General features: G+C 44.0%; 1 protein-coding gene across 2 annotated transcripts in view; it reads left to right on the top strand.

Annotated features, from left to right (window-relative positions):
- DDAH1 (dimethylarginine dimethylaminohydrolase 1) overlaps positions 1-11,670 on the top strand; it is a 132,864-nt gene that overhangs the window by 10,205 nt on the left and 110,989 nt on the right. The gene's annotated exons all lie outside the window — the stretch shown is intronic.

Consider the following 11,670-nt stretch of genomic DNA (forward strand, 5'->3'; position numbering starts at 1 on the left):
CATCACTGTGGTCAGTGTCTACCAGCTGGTGCTTCTGTGGTGACTGTGAATCAGTGGAAAGATGTGGATACAAGTACATGCTGTGAGTTGTGTTTTCTGTTGTAACTGGAAGTCTTGACTTGCCCAAAGCACTTCTTTCTTATTAACTCTTCGTACGTATGTGCTGATTTCCATCTGGTGCTGAAATCTGAGTTTCATTTTCCAGATTTTGACTTTTGTCTTCCAAAACTGTATATAGTTATTTTTTTGAATAAACACAAAAAAAGTAAAAATACCTATTTAAATGTAGCCTTTCTTTAGGAAGCAGTGTGCGAGTTAAGATTGTTAACACAGTAAAACATTGATGTAATTATTTTTTTAAACTTGGAGATACACTTGTGGTAAACTTCTATATTTTTAGCCTGAAAAGATTCAAAAAAATTGAAATTAGTTAAATAATCTTGGTGCAGTTACAAGGTAAAAAGAAGAAAAATACATCCATTTTATTCTTTCATTTTTTTTTTTTTGAGTCACAAGGGAACCTTCATTTTACAAAGAAAGAATGTAACTACAGCTTGGCTTTGGGTCATATTTTAGGCCATTTGTGATAGAGACATATTTTTCAATTTAAGAGTTTTATGTGGAGAAGTTTAAATCTAGTGCTTTGAGGCACTCAAACCACTTTTACTGGTGCTTTTGGTATTCTTCTAGCTTTCTGTATGCCATCTGAGTCCTTCCTCAGGGGTCCAGGTTTTTCCAGCTTCTGTTTCTCTGAAAGATACACTGTTGGGAGAGAGGGGCCCCAGTCAAAAAGGGCACCGATTTCTTCACTTTTGTCTGTTACTCTCAAACTAAACATCTCTAAAGCTTTCGGCCTCCTTTAATCTCCAAGCTTCCCCAAGCCATTTAAAATATAAGCGGTTTAACTCTGAATAGAGCACAGCCTCAAGACAAGGCTTTTAGTACAGGTGTGTGTGCACATGTGCGTGTGTGTCTTCAGATTGCTGCTCCTCACCCACTGCCACGAGGTCATGAAATCAGCTTAGTGGGTCATGCCCAGCCTTTTACTCTTATCATAGTAGAATCGATAGAAAATGTCAGAGTACATGGCAACATAGGATCAGTGTTGTTTCATGAAAGCTTTCATTTTATACATTTGTGTTTGTGTGTGTGTATTAATTAGGAATATCAAATATGTTTCTTACTCTGAGTGTTAGTAAGGAAAAGTGTAAAAACCCACTGTACTGCCTTTCAGCCAGATTGCACCACTCTGCCTCTTTATACAAATTCTAGAGGGCCCTCCCTGCCTGTTGGCCCCTGGGTTCTGGGAATCATGGCCCAAATCCCAGATGTTTCTCTATGCATGTCAAAGTGCACTTGACTTCCACTTACTTGAGTTGGCTCCTTGCAGTGATGATGTCCTGGCTGTTTGGACCTCTGTCCATCCAACAACAACAACAAAACCAAAAAGCACGATTGGGGAACATGATGAGGAGGGAGATGGTCAACTGTACCATTTGCTAGAAGCTGATTCTACCTCCCCTTCTTTGGTGACATTCTATACCAGGCAAGGTTCGTTGCATTGACTGAGATGGGAAAGCATAGTTTCCATCTGAAGTGGCATCTTTCTTATTTTTTTCGAGATTTGGTGGCGGCAGCACACCCTGAACCTCTTCCAGCAGCGGGGGATGTGCTCCGGCATCTTACCCCCTGCGGCCTCCAGGTGGAGGCTGAGATCTGCGCGGACACGGGGCCTCCGGGCCCAATGTCAGGATTTGGCTGAGGGCGCCCTTGGGATGAGGATGGAAGCTCAGAATGCCTTTTTGTTGTTGTTGCTCAAAGAACCCCAGAACGTGTCAAAACAGAATGTGCTAAGACAATTAGAATGTTCACGTCATTCTAGAAGGGACCTTGAAAATCACTGCTTTCAACCATTTTTTTTCACACTTCTGCAGCACTAAGTGGGCGGAAATCCAGCCTTTATGAAAGAATGCCCCAAAGAAATTTAATTTTCTTGACTCATTTCAGCAATATTTGTTGTTGGTGGTGCCTATTAAATACACGAGGTTTGGACTGAGGTAGTTTGCGGTTCCTTCGGAGGAAGTGTGTTTGTCTGGTTGGTAACGAGCCTGTGATCACAGGGAAACAGAGCGTCAGCTTTTCGGCGCTCACCCCCGTTTCACAGCTGAGCGGACTGGCACTTAGAGTGGAGGGTGCTCCCTCACAAGTTTTTTTTTCCCCCCCACAAAAGGAGTGCTTTGAAGATTTGATAAGAGACATTAATGATAGAGGCAAACAGTGTGTGGCTGTGACTGGAGAAATCGTGTGTTTGTAGGGAAAGGGGCTTGGAATTGTGCATCTTGGAGCTATAATTACAGGAGAGAAAAATGGGCAGCACGGTTGTCATGTTCGTGTCTGCATTTTTCTTTGTGAGCACTGAACTGGGTAACTGACGCCTCTGAGTGGTTTGTGAGAAAACTGAGGATTAATGTTGCTTCTCAACTGGACCCCAGAGAGAAGCTTCTTGGTGAGGGGGAGGAATACTGGGGATTTAAGTTAGAGCATTTTCTTGAAAGTAAATGCAGGAAAACTTTCATACAAGATATAGCCCACTGGCCTCAGCGCATCTGAAGGCTCAATTGTGATTCCATACACGCTCCCTGAAACACTCGCCTGCCCTGAGGTCAGCCTAATGACTGGAAATTCCACAAATGTAACAGCTCCTGTCCCTTGGCCTGTTTAACACACACACACACACACACACACACACACGTCCATTTCAAATCAGGTTTGGATAAAATCGGTTTTCTAACAAAGCCTTCCTTGTGAATAATGCTTGATAGTAACGTAGGTCATCAAAATGGTTAGAGGGAATCTTAAGTGCCATTATTTTGGTGCACCATGAGGCAAAAGAAGTTTTTTTTTTTTTTTAATGAATTCTGCTTTTTCACTGGGCTCTTCCAGTCTGTGATGGCCTCCATGTTGCCTTCCCTTCCTCGTGGCTCCACCCTTTTCTGGAGCTGTGGGCAGAGAAGAAGGAGCACGTGCTGTTCCCGGAGCTGCCCCACCCTTCTCCACACCTCCTTGCCGGGGAGTTCCTATAACACCTCATATTCTGGATCTGATGGTGATTGTCACATTACAAGTTTCCACTCATACGGGGATCGTAAAGTCAACCTAGGGCATCACTCCACTTTTTGTGATGAACTGGAATCGAATGGAAATGTCAGAGTAGGTGCATTACCCGTAAGACAGCAGGCGTTGTTTCATGTAACGTTTGTCTCATTGATCCACATACACATACACACGTTCCCTTGTGTGTTGTGGCTCCCAGTGTAGAGTGCGTTTCTTACTGTGGGTCATTGCCGTTGAAATCTACTTATCTAGGAGACCAACACGAAACTTAAATACTGTCATTTCAGCTTTTGTTGACATTCTTTGCTACTTGCAGTAGGAACAGGATCCTGGCCTGGGTCAGAGGCACTTGGCTTTTGTTGAGCAAATGGGCAGCTTGGTGTCTGGCACTCCTTTGATTACCTTACGTAGGAAGGTCAGGCCACTCATCTAAATGCAGCAGAATTCACGAGATGGAAAGAAAGAGAAAACAAGCAAATATTGGGAAGGTAGTGAAAAAGTAGTGGGAAAGTCTTGGGCTCTTCTCAGTGAATAAGCACTTTCAGAAATCAGGGACTCCCTCCCGTGAATGCTACAGAGTGCTTCCTTACACATAGAAGTGATGTGTCCATTTGTAAATGAAATTATCATGTTACGCTGTTACAGACCAGGGTGGCAGGTGTTCAGAGAGCACAACTCTTACAGAAAGGCCCACCTTAGAGCCCTGTGTGTTTTCATGTTTTTTGACCCCAGCCTCATTTCCACCGATCCCGCTTTCCCCGGCTCCCCACTGACCTGCCCGCCTGCATCTTCAGCTTGCTCCACGCCCCAAACCCATCATCACTTGAGGCTCCTGGTCGTCTCAGCCCAGGTCCTTCAGTCATCCTCCTCCGAGCATGCTCACCTATCACAGAGAGCCCGGCAGGCACAGACGCATGCTTTCAGACTGATTCAGAAGGAAGACTGGCTCCTGTGACATTCTTTGAGCTGTGCTTTCTCTTCCTTTCCATGTGCCTTGAGGGCTGGAGGAGGACAGCTATGAATCAAATTGTGGTTCCACTGCTTGTTAGCTGTGTGGCCTTGAGCAAGCTGAGCTGCAGTTCCATCATCTGTTAAAACAAGAGTGGTTTTGACTTTGTTGTGTAACTTTGTTGTGATGACTGGACTCATTAGTATGTTGAAGTGCCTAGCCGGTCCGTGCAAGGGTAGCTCCTCCATCAGTGATCCGTCCTGTGGTTATCAGCTTTCCATCTGTCTAGAGAGCAGTCATTCAAGCGCCTAAGGATCGAGGCTATGCTTTTCTCTGGCTACTTTCTCTTCCTGGAAACCAGAGGCCTCTGTCCCTTGGGCTGCAGCCTTGCTGCCTGTGGCTCGAGCAGACATTGAGACTCTGCCCAGCATTGGGATTCATGGCTTTTGTATTTTGGTCTCCTGTACCGACTCCACCTGAAACCTACCAGGAGGGTGGGAGGGCCACTGGAAATATCAACTGAATCAAAAGATAACCACCATTTCTTTTTTTTTTAATTTTTTATTGATTTATAATCATTTTACAATGTTGTGATAACCACCATTTCCATAATTCTTCCTCCTTCTGCTCTTCTGAGTAAATGAACACTTAGACAGTCTCTACCTTTAAGCTTACCATTTGATCTTGAACTGGTTGTACAGGTGTTTAGATTTGAATTAACATTTCCAACACCTTTACACATTTAATGTGTTTTCCATTTCTAAGAACTTCTAAAATTCTTCTTACTTTGCAGGGTGAAATTCCACCTGGAGTTGAGTCTTGGTTCTGCTTCTCAGTTTTATCATCTTGGGCGGTTCACAAGTTTCAGGTTCCAGTAAAATAGCTTTCTGCCTATTTCCCAAGGATGTCAAAGATCAAAGTGTTCTGAACACTGTGATGCCCTATACAAACGTGATTCCACTGGTAACACTGCTATGATTAGTGATAGATTGTACATAATGGCAGTAGTAACATTATTATTTAGGAACTGGAGATAACCAGCTTCTTTTTTTTTTAAATTGAACTATAGTCAGTTACAATGTGTCGATTTCTAGTGTGCAGCACAATGTCCTAGTCATTAATATACATATATATATTTGTTTTCATATTCTTTTTCATTAAAGTTTACTACAAGATACTGAGAATAGTTCCCTGTGCTATATAGAAGAAATCTGGGGTTTTTAAACCTATTTTTATATATAGTGACTAACATTTGCAAATCTCAAACTCCCAAATTTATCCCTTCCCACCCCCTTTCCCTTGGTAATGATAAGATTGTTTACTATGTGTGATAGTTTGTTTCTGTTTTGTAGATGAGTTCATTTGTGTCCTCCTTTTTTTAGATTCCACATGTTAAGTGATATCATGTGGTATTTTTCTAGCTCTTTCTGGCTTACTTCACTTAGAATGACGATCTCTAGGTCCATTCATGTTGCTGCAAATGATACTATTTTATTCTTTTTATGGCTGTGTAGTATTCCATTGTATAAATATACCACAACTTCTTTATCCAGTCATCTGTCAATGGACATTTATGTTGCTTCCATGTCTTGGCTGTTGTATATAGTGCTGCTGTGAACATTGGGGTGCATGTATCTTTTCAAATTAAAGTCCCCTCTGGATATATGCCCAGGAGTGGGATTGCTGGATCATATGGTAAGTCCATTTTTAGTTTCTTGAGGAATCTTCATACTGTCCTCCATAGTGGCTGCACCAAACTACAGTCCCATCAGCAGTGTAGGAGAGTTCCCTTTTCTCCACACCCTCTCCAGCATTCATCGTTTGTGGACATTTTAATGATGGCCATTCTGGCTGGTGAGGTGATATCTCATTATAGTTTTGATTTGCATTTTTCTGATAATTAGTGATATTGAGCATTTTGTCATGTGCCTATTGGCCATTTGTATGTCTTCATTGGAGAACTGCTTGTTTAGGTCTTCTGCCCATTTTTGGATTGGGTTGTTTGTTTTGTTGTTATTAAGCTGTACGAGCTGTTTATGTATTCTGGAAACTAAGCCTTTGTCAGTCACATCATTTGCAAATGTTTTCTCCCATTCCTTAAGTTGTTGTTTTGCTTTGCTTATGGTTTCCTTTGCTGTGCAAAAGCTTAGAAGTTTAATTAGGTCCCATTTGTTTATTTTTGCTTTTATTTCTATTGCCTGGGTAGATTGCCCTAGGAGAACATTGCTAAGATTTATATAAGAGAATGTGAGGTGGGAAGCCCCATAAAAAGACCAGCATGACTCCCAGGTAGGGCCACTACTCTCCTGCCAGCACCATCCAGTTCCCTGGCCCAGAGGCTCTATCTCACTTTTTGCCTCTGAAACGGCTTACTTACCCCTAAAATTCTGTTGGTTCCCTGAGCTCACTTCTGATTGGTTATTTCCTTCACTCCTGATTGGCTATTTCTCTCACTCCTAATTGGCCCATTTCCCTAACTTCTGATTGGTCCATTTGTAGTACTTCATTTGCATGGAGCTCACTCCTGATTGGTTATTTCTCTCACTCCTGTTTGGTCCACTTCCCTCACTCCTGATTGGTCCATTTCTACAAAGCTTGTTCCTAATTAGTCAACTTTTGTTATACCTTATTTGCATATGATTTTGCAAAGTGTAAACTGGCAGCCTATAAAAGCCTGTGTAAACCTACAGATGGGGTTCCAGAGCTTGGAGTGTTAACTCCTCTGGGCCCGCTGGTGTAATAAACCTGAGTTCTCCAACTCTCCCAGTGCTGCTTGGTCTCTCGCCTGGATCCAGGTTGCTGTCATAACTGAGCTATAACCCTGAGCTGTAACATTTTTTCTGCAACAAATGTTTTGCCTATGTTTTCTTCTAGGAGGCTTATCATGTCTTATCTTATATTTAAGTCTTTAAGCCATTTTTAGTTTATTTTTTGTGTATGGTGTGAGGGAGTGTTGTCACTTCATTATTTACACTCTGCTATCCAGTTTTCCCAACACCAGTTGCTGAAGAGACTGTCTTTTCTCCATTGTATGTTCTTACCTTCTTTGTTGAAGGTTAATTGACCATAGGTCTGTGTGTTTATTTCTGGGCTCTATATTCTGTCCCATTGATCCGTATGTCTGTTTTTATGCCAGTACCACGAACCAGCTTATTCTTAATGATGTGATGGACTGACGAGATCTGACTAATGCTGTGACCACTAAGCTCTGACAACCCTTTGAGAGGGGCCCTCATAAAAAGAGGCTACTCTTGGAAAGCTTCAGTCCACTCTAGAGACCCAGATCCACTACTTAGCAGCAAAGTGAACTTGGGCAAATAATGTTTGCGTATAGTCTTATCTGTAGAACAGGATAATGTGACTTTTGGTCATTCAACAAGCAATGACTACTGCTGAGTGCCTGCTGTATGTAAAACTGATAACGTAAACGAAGTATGATGTCTGCTCTGATATAATCTATAGTCTAATTGGGGAGGTAAACATAAAATAAATAATCACAGATGTATGTGTACCTAAAAACAGCGGTAAGTGCTGCAAAGGAAAAGGACGACTTTCCTCATAAGGCTGTGAAAAGTTCGCCTTAACTGTACTACTGAATGAGAGTACCAGCTCTTAGGTAAGACCTCCCATTAAGTAGTACACAGGCAATGTGTTTGTTGATCAAATGATAAATAACTGGCCGAGTATGGTGTTACCAGAGACCCTCGCCCAGGCGGTAAAGAGGTAGGTTGGCACTGAGAAGGACCGGGACCAGAGTCTTCAGACCTCTCCACTTCAGAGCTGTGTTGCTGAGGACTGATAGGCAATCTCTGTGGATTTGAGGATTCCCACCTGCAGACTGAGGGCAATGCTGCTCTCAGTCAGCCTCCGTTGTGCTGAAGTTTAAACGAAGAAATGAATGTGAAAGCACTCCGTGTGGGTCACGGTTGTGGGTATTATGTGATGACTGCCTGTGAACTCTAAACCCAGCACCTGTAGGAATGGGGCTACAACCTGCCCTGCATGCTTTACCTGAAGATGGCCCCTGGTCCCATGGTCCTCTGCAGGAGCCTTGGAACCAGCTTTTGGGGCCCCAGCCTGCGTGAGAGGGCTCTCAGACCTTTGATGGCATGGCATGGAGTGGATCTGGCTTGTTGCCCCACGTCAAGGGACTCATTAGTTAAGGGACTCCCAAGAGAGCCCTCCAGCTATGGGAGACCCAGGAGACCGATTGTATCAGAATATGGAACCCCGTAAGGAGGGTTTGGGAGCTGTGTAGGCCCCAAACACACATGTGATGACCCCTTATCATGAGCTGTGCTTGCTGATTTGTTTGCCCTACTGCATCTCACCCTTACAGTTCCCCCAATTTTACAGATGGAGAAACTGGCGGGATGTTCCATATCTTACTTAAGGTCAAATAGTTATTAAGTAGCACAGCTGAGATAGGGAGCCCCATCTTTCTGTTGCCAAAGCCCAGGCATTTGGCCATAAAACCATGGAGAAGGCAAACTAACATGATAACCATTAGAGAATTGGGGTTAGTGAGACCCTATTGAACACATTTCACAGCCACAGGTTTGATGCCACCAAAAGGTGGCTGCCCCATGCGTTAGTGAGGACGTCAAGCAGAATGAGAAAGAAAGGCCTCTTTTCTGAAGACAGAGTTTCAGTTCAGCAACTGCCCATCCCTCCATCCATCATCCATGAGGCTAGCCCAGAAGCCTTCCCCACTCAGGAGAGTCGCAGAGAGCCTGGCCAGTGTCTCCAGCCATGCGTTTAGTCTGGGCTTGATATTTGTTGGCAGGGGTCCTCACCAAATAATTAAGCAACCCTTGGAGAACTTTGCCCTCAACTTGTGTGCATGGGGGGCAAGCTGGGCAGGAGTCTGAACAGGGATCCCGGGAATGGCCCCAACTCAAGGAAGGAACCTCCCTGGCTCTTTGCAATAAAAAACAAGGGTCAATTCCATCCATACACCCACACTAACTCTTGCTCAGTCTCCCCAGAGCTGAATCAAAGGGAAAATTAAGTGAAAAATAGGGATACAGAATGTCACTGTTCTGGAAACAGATGTTACCATAACTCTGTGTGTCTCAGTTGGTAACATAGACCCCTCCCAGGTCAACAATGAAAACAATAGTGCAAGCCCCAGTACAAGCATAACACAAACAAGATACAACTTGTCTAATTCCTGTGCACCTGCGTTTTGATTGAGGGAGTGGGAATGCACGTAGAGGTGCACCCAGACATTGTTCTCCTGTGTCTGAGAAGAGGGAGGGTAGGAGGACGTGCCTGGCTTTGGGTCCCAGTGTCCCTTAATCCCACAGCTGAGATGCTTAACTCCTGTGATGACTTGGGTGAGCCCTTGACTGCTTATCTCTCCCTCTCTTCAGTCTTGCTCTTGGGACCGCTATTACCCACATTCAAGAGAAATTAATGCGTTACCCATGCGGTTGCTCCTGTTTGTACAGCTCTGCTTTTATTCTTATGAATGTTCCCTCTCCCCTCTGTAGAGGACTAGAGTCTTGCCCCTGTCCTGCAGCCTCATGGGGACCTGCCTCTGGCCAGCTTTGACTTCTGGATCCTGCAGTCTGTGCAGCTATGCACCATCACCCATCCTTACACCTCTCAACCTCACCTCCCACTGGTTCCTGCTACCCTGCTTTCCAGAGATTCTGCCCCACCTGCTTGGACTTCCGCCCACCAAACATGTGTCCCCATGTGTCCGGGTGTAGTTCTCAGGTTCATAGACCCCTTCCAGTGTGACCCACCTTTCCCCAGTTAATCCTTTAATAATAAACAATAGCAATAATAATATGATTTATTGTGTATTTATTGTGTGTCCCACAGTTTAAATCCATCATTCTCACCAGCTGTCCTGGTTCTGTTCCAAGCTCTTGGAGCAGTCTGGCTAGTGGCACAGGAAGTTCAAGGACCCTTTGGTCAATAGGTCAGTGGGTCAGCCTCATCATTCTTGCTGTTGGCCTTGCTCCGACATGACCCTTACTCATTGCATATGCTGAAGTTGGGCCCTGGTTCCATTAACTAGGTTTATATCTTGACCCCTTTGGCTGATTTTCTGCCTGGATCCCCCACAAGAGACCTCAAGACTGACTTCCATTCATTGTGTGAGAGAATCCCCGAAACTTACTGCTAAGCCCTCTGGCGCTGTGACGTGCCGTCTCATGTATCTGCCTAGCAAATGTGTCAGGCCACACACCAGCCTGCCTCATGCTGGGGTGATCCCCGCAACCCGACCCCTCTTGTTGGAGCCTCTGATGCCGTCTGAGTCTTATTCCTCCTGCCTGGAGTTGGAACTATCCCTGGTTGCTGAACTTGCATTCTGCTGACTGGACCTCAGATCCAACAAGATGTTTGTGTGTTTTAAAGTATTTATTAAGTTCAACCTATTGGGAAGTTTGGGGTAAGGTGACTTGACTTAGGCGCATGCTTAATTTTTCTTCTCTTTCCCTGCCTCCTATAGTAATTAACTATCAATTAAATGCTACATTTCTCGCTCAGTTTATAGGTACACATAGGTAAATGTGTTCTTTGAATTCTCACTAAAGTGACTTTTGTGCAGTTCAGTACATTGGCATTTTCTGATAGAAAAACATTCTTACTGTGTTTAATTGATTCAGATTAAAATGTGGTCATCTCAGTGGTCAAAAATGTTTTCATAGATTTCCTGTCTTTTGTGTTGTTTTGTTTTGTTTTTTTTTTGTAGAAGAAAAATTATTCACATTATTGTAATTCCATGCAGTGCAAGACTGGAACAAAGGAAGTGATGCAGATCCTTTAGCAGAAAGGTCATTTGAGTCATTGGACTGTCCTCAACCATAGTGGGAACTTAGAGCTGCTGCTGATACACAGCACATTTCTTTGGATTCTGACACCACTCATTTATGGAGATGTTTTTCATGTGAATATTTGCACTGAAGGGGAGCAACAGAGAGATGTTCACGTGTAAACAAAGGCGGGTGGTGTGAAGGGGAAGTGAATCCTTCGCAGAACTGTAAAATAAGCCAGATTCTCAGACCCTCTCACTCTTAGCGATTCCTGCCATTCTGTGTCTTTCAGAGCAGAGGTGATGGAGAGAATTAAAGAGCAGGATTAGCAGTGATAAAAACATGAATTCTGAATGGCGGTCCGGAGCAACAGCTTCAGGCTGATAGACCCTTGACGGTGTCACCAGGAAGGAGGGTGAGGGTTCCGACTCCTGGTCATAACTGGCTGACATTTGCTGCTGAGCACACAGCACTGTCCAAGGCCCCCATGTCTTCCTTGGGTGAATTAGAATGAGTGATGAATACGGACAGAGCCACCACTGGCTTGTGCCAGTGACCGAATGTGAAGGAAGAGGGTGGTTTCGCAGAGGAGAAATCTTCCCGGTTTTCACTGAGGATCAGCCCGTTGATGAGGAAATTCAGAGAGCAAGGGCCAGTGTCACATTGGTTAACATTTTGCATAATTCAGACTGACGAAAGCCCCAGTTCCTGGTAGCTCAATCTGAATCTTTGGCAAGCTTTGGAACTAGATGAGGAGTTATCAGATCTGCCTCCGGGCAAAACCTAGCAATTTATTACTGGGTCAGTGTTTTTTTCATTCTGGTCAGATTGTTTTAG

This window comes from Camelus bactrianus, chromosome 13 (genome assembly GCF_048773025.1).
Source record: "Camelus bactrianus isolate YW-2024 breed Bactrian camel chromosome 13, ASM4877302v1, whole genome shotgun sequence".
Taxonomy (NCBI): domain Eukaryota; kingdom Metazoa; phylum Chordata; class Mammalia; order Artiodactyla; family Camelidae; genus Camelus; species Camelus bactrianus.